A 6,000-nucleotide genomic window follows, 5' to 3' on the forward strand; every position below is an offset into this window, starting at 1 on the left:
AACCAATTAGGAAAGGAGACTTTATTGTTAATTTCTTTGACTCCATTTGGAGCATAGGGCACCAGCAAGAGACCTCCATCTGTCCCAATCTTTGGCAATGGATTGCAGTTGTCCCCAGATGTAAAACCCTACCAGTGATTCATTTTCTGTGAACCTTTGCTCTGCCATGCATTTGTCCAAGAGGTATCCATCGGAGGGTTGCCTAATAATGTTGGAAATGGAAAACAGTAACATAAAGGAGTTTTTATATACTCACTTTATTCATTCAAAAGAGCAATCAAAATGGATAATGTAGTCCTTGATGCATTATTTATGAATAAAATAGGTGCAGGGATGGCTGTGTGTAAGAAGCATGCTTCACAACCACATGGTTCTGGGTTCAGTCCCATTGTGTGGCATCTTGGGCAAGTGTCTTCTGCTATAGCCTCGGGTCAATCAAAGTCTTGTAAGTGGATTCGGTAAACAGAAACTGAAGGGAGCCTATCATATGTATATGTATAATATATACTGACACAAAGACACACACACATAAATATACATACATACAAATATATACATCATCATCATCATTGTTTAATGTCCGCTTGTCAGTGATGATGATGATATCTATGTATGTGTATATATATATATATATATATATAATATATATATATATATTATATATATATTATATTTATGCATGTGTGTCTTTGTGTCTGTGCTTGTTCCCTCCCCCACAACCACCACCACCACTATTGCTTGACAACCGATGTTGGTGTGTTTATGTCCCTGTAACTTAGTTGTTCAGCAAAAGTGACCGACAGAATAATCACTAGGCTTACAAAGAATATGTCTTGGGATTGATTTCTTTAACTAAAACCCTTTAAGGTGGCGCTCCAGCATGGCCACAATCAAAAGGCCAAAATGTGTAAAAGAAAGAATAAAAGAATAAAAGATAGGATGTACATTTGAAACGCTCTGATCATAGTTTACTTGATCTGGCATGATATGGGGCGAAACAATATATATTCTTTGGATTTTTCAAAGACCAGGATCTTGACCATTCTCTCATTGTAGTACAAATATCATTGGTGATTTGCCAAGCAATCTCCACAAAACTCCTGCCTATTCTCGACACACTTCCACTTAAACCAATGAGAAAGCCTTATTTTGCAAGGATCATCATCATCATCATCATCATCGTTTAGCATCCGTTTTCCATGCTAGCATGGGTTGGACGGTTCAACTGGGGTCTGTGAAGCCAGAAGGCTTCATCAGGCCCAGTCAGATCTGGCAGTGTTTCTACGGCTGGATGCCCTTCCTAACGCCAACCACTCCATGAGTGTAGTGGGTGCTTTTTACGTGCCACCCGCACAGGTGCCAGACAGAGCTGGCAAGCGGCCACGAACGGATGGTGCTTTTTATGTGCCACTGGCACGGGGGCCAGGCGAGGCTGGCAACGGACACAAACGGATGGTGCTTTTTACGTGCCACCGGCACGAGGCCAGTCGGGGCGGCACTGGCAATGGTCGCGAACGGATGGTTCTCTTACATGCCACCGGCACTGGTAACACATCTGCAATTTCCATTGATCGATTTCGATTCTGATCCTCACTTGCCTCAACAGGTCTTCACAAGTAGAGTTTTGTGATAGCAGCCAAAATTTATATAGAAACACACACACACACACTGTCTTAAAAGAGTGAACTCATTCTATGTATGAATAAAACATGAATGGTCATGGTTGGAATAATTTTGATCATCTGCTTATCTCTTTGATCAGAACTGGCCTAACATTACTTATTTCGTTATTGCCCACAAGGGACTAAAGATAGAGGGGACAAACAAGGACAGACAAAGGGATTAAGTAGATTACATCGACCACAGTGCATAACTGGTACTTAATTTATCAACCCGAAAACATTACTATTTATCGACCCCGAAAACATTACTATGTTATCATTATAGTTATCACCATCAACACTACTGCTAAAATCACTCCTCCTCCTCCTCATCATCATCATCATCATCATCATCATCATCATCGTCATCATCATCATCATCATCATCACCACCACCACCACCACCACCAGTGCCACCGCCACCACCGCTACCACCACCACCACCACCACCATGCTGCCACTGCCATCATCATTATTACCAACACCATCATAACCTTCATCACCGTCATCATCACCATCATCAACACTGTCATCACCGTCATCATCACTATCATCAACACTGTCATCATCATCATCATCATCAACATCATCATAATTAACATCATCATTATTAACAGCAACAGCAGCAGCAGTAACATTGCTTTCGTATTACCATTATCATCACGACCATCATCATTTACAGATATGTTGTCACGTGGTAGCTTGACATGCTTGAAATGTCAGCCAAATTTCTCTAAAATCACAACCTACAGACTTAAAAAGTGATGGACACCTTGGATAATAATATTAACCTTGGACACACAATAACTAGCTAGAAGACAGAATGATCACAACTAGAATGCTTTGGATGGGAAGCCTCCTTGACCGGGTTGGTATCGGGTTAAATGACAATTGCAATATCATCATAAACATTGCTTTCCATCACATTCATGTATTTTTGTTGTATTCTTTTAGTCTTTTATTCTTTTATTTGTTTCAGTCATTTGACTGCAGCCATGCTGGAGCACCACCTTTAGTCGAACAAATCGACCCCAGTACTTATTCTTTGTAAGCCTACTACTTATTCTATCGGTTCCTTGTTGCCGAACCGCTAAGTTACGGGGACGTGAACATGCCAACATCGGTTGTCAAGCGATGGTGGGGTGGGGGGGTTCAAACACACAGACACACACACACAGACACACATACACACACACATACATAGTTAATCCAAACATGAACAAAGAGAAAACACAACAACGCGAGGAAGTGGAATAAGTATAGTGTTATTGGACGCTCAGGAAAGGAAAGAAAGAAGGAGGATTTAACGTTTTGAGCGGAGCTCTTCATCAGAAATAGAGAAAAAGGGAAAAGTCCCAAGAAGGGAAGACGGAGAAAGAAAATCTCCAATGATACACACACGGTCACATATATATGTATATATATGTATATATATGACGAGCTTCTTTCAGTTTCCGTCTACCAAATCCACTCACAAGGCTTTGGTCGGCCCGAGGCTATAGTTGAAGACATTTGCCCCAGGTGCCACACAGTGGGATTGAACCCGGAACCATATGGCTGGTAAGCAAGCTACTTACCACACAGCCACTACTGTATATTAATTGATGTTAATGACTGGTGTTTTCGTTAAGTTATAATTGTTAATGATGCAAACAATTTCCACCTTCAACAAGAGTGGAACAACCCCACCGCACCTCATCACCACCATTTATGTCATTGCCCCCTTCCCCCCCACCCCACTGCCATCGCCAGTGCTACTGTGGCATCACTGCTACAACTGTCATCACCACAACAAAGACCACCCCACCATTTCTGTTGATATCAAAGTTGCTGTCACCATAACCACCACCACCGCCGCCGCCACGACGACGACGACCACCACCACCACTACCACTACCACCACCACGATTTTTGCATCACTACTGCCACCACTGCCACATCCAGCAGCAAGACAACCAGCCTTATCACCACTGAAACCACAATCCCCCCAACCATATGCACCACCACATCACCATCACAACCATCACCATTACCATCACCATAAGCACAAGCTCAACCACCACCAATGCCACCGCTCCCACCATCACTATTGTTACCACCTCCACCATCACTGTGACCACCACCACCACCATAACCACAACCACAATCACCACAACCATATCCACCACCATCACAACCACCACCACCTTTACCATCACCTCAAGCACAAGCTCAACCACCACCAATGCCACCCTTCCCACCATCACTGTTGTCACCACCTCCACCATCACCACCACCACCACCACCACTGCCACTATTATCAACATCACCACAACCACAACCAGAAACCACACCATCGGTGATATCATGCTTTCATGGGTCAGATTTAATAATTAACAAATCGATGAACCACAAATAAAAACCCTTATCAAGAAGGTATATTAGTGCTAATAGAATGTGTGTATGTTTTGTATGTGTGTGTGGGGGGGTGTGGTGGTTGTGTTGTGTTTCTATTGAAATTCAATAAAAGTTCTATGATCCTACTCCTGTTGTTTAATTTGTGGTGCATTAATAAATAATAACTAGTATATCTGATTTAATGGTGTTACTATAGTTACTAACAGTGATCCCACAAATAACCTATCAGTATTGATTACTTACTGAAAAAGAAAGATTAAGAAGGACAGAAAGAGACATATATGAAGTATCAGAAGGGGAGAAAGAGAGGGGTGAGAGGGACAGAGAGAAAGAGAGAGAGAAGCATTCTTTCAAAGAGGAAAAACATAATTTCTAGCAGTTAAAGAAGACACTTAAAAGTTGTGTGTGTGTCTGTGCCTGTGTGTGTATGTATGTATATATATATATATATATATATATATATATATATATATATATATATATATACATACATATATATATACATATATATATATGTATATATATATATATGTGTGTCTGTGTGTGTGTGTATGTATTATATATATATATGCAATCCAAACAAGAACAAGTAAGAAAAAAACAACAACGTGAGGACGTGGTACAAGTACTGTGTTAATTGGGCACTCAGGAAAGGAAAGTAAAGAAAGAGGATTTCACGTTTCGAGCGGAGCTCTTCATCAGAAATATAGGAAAAGTCCAAAGAAGCAAAGACGGAGAAAGAAAATCACCAACGATACACACACAGTCACACACACACACACCACACACACACACACACACACACACACACACACATATATATATATATCTAATGTAGGAAAAATTCTTTCGAAAAAAATTTTATCAATGGCCAGCATATTAAAAAAAACCTTTAAAGGTTAAATTTATAAATAACTTATAAAATAAGGTCAAAAGAAAAATTCTAATGCCAAATATGCCGAAAAAGACAAATTGTCGATAACCATTATAATCTATGCATCTCAAAACAAGTGGATAGAAATTTTTTTTAAATTCCGTCATTACCGTAGTGGTCCCAATTTCAGAGTTAATTCATAAGAATTTTCCCTTCCTCAGCGATAAATACGTAAGACATAAATGAAAGACTTACTCATACCCATGGAAAAAGCAAGCACTAAGTCCTGAGCGGACCTAAGTACGTTAAATATATCCAAAATAGAAAATCTTCAGCACATCTCGAGACACGTGTAATTCAAACTAGAAACTTTCACAGAGTGAGAGAGTCCGGAAGTGAACACTATTAAATTCTTCGAAATACGTGCTTATAGTGATAAATTATATGGTTATTGATGATTAAGTCTATTTCGACATATTTGGCATTAGAAATTTTTTCTTTTACCCTTATTTATAAGTTGTTTATAAATTTAACCTTTAGAGGTATTTTTTTAATATGCTGGCCATTGATAAAACTTTTTTCAAAATATATTTTATCCTATATTAGATGTTATATATATATATGTATATACATATATGTATATATATATATATATATTATATATATATCATAAAGACACACAAGGTGCCAACCTGCTAGAAGGTGGAGTTAAAACCCCCAGGTAAACTCCCAATAACACTGAAAAATACAACAGAAAACAACAGTAGTCGGGCAAACGGGTAAAGAATTTAGACACTATCATAGCTAAATGCCATACCATCTGCCATTTGGATACACTTGAATCATGATTTCGAGTTCTGGCAGACAATAATAATAATAATAATATCTATATAAATGTTCGCATTTAAATATTTACTCCTTATTAATATATATATATATATATATTAATACATATATTATATATATACTAGCTATGGCAGTACATATTCTAAAATTGGAACAAAACAGAGATTAGCATGGCCTCTGTGCAAGGATGACACGCAAATCCGTGAAGTGTTCCATATTTTT

At 38.9% G+C, this 6,000-nt stretch overlaps 1 non-coding gene across 1 annotated transcript; it reads left to right on the forward strand.

The window, feature by feature from the left end:
• Window positions 1-5,896: 5,896 nt before the first annotated feature.
• Window positions 5,897-6,000, forward strand: LOC115216856. The gene has a single exon (XR_003882116.1). It is a non-coding gene; the product is annotated as a U6 spliceosomal RNA (small nuclear RNA).

This window comes from Octopus sinensis, linkage group LG10, assembly GCF_006345805.1.
Source record: "Octopus sinensis linkage group LG10, ASM634580v1, whole genome shotgun sequence".
NCBI lineage: Eukaryota > Metazoa > Mollusca > Cephalopoda > Octopoda > Octopodidae > Octopus > Octopus sinensis.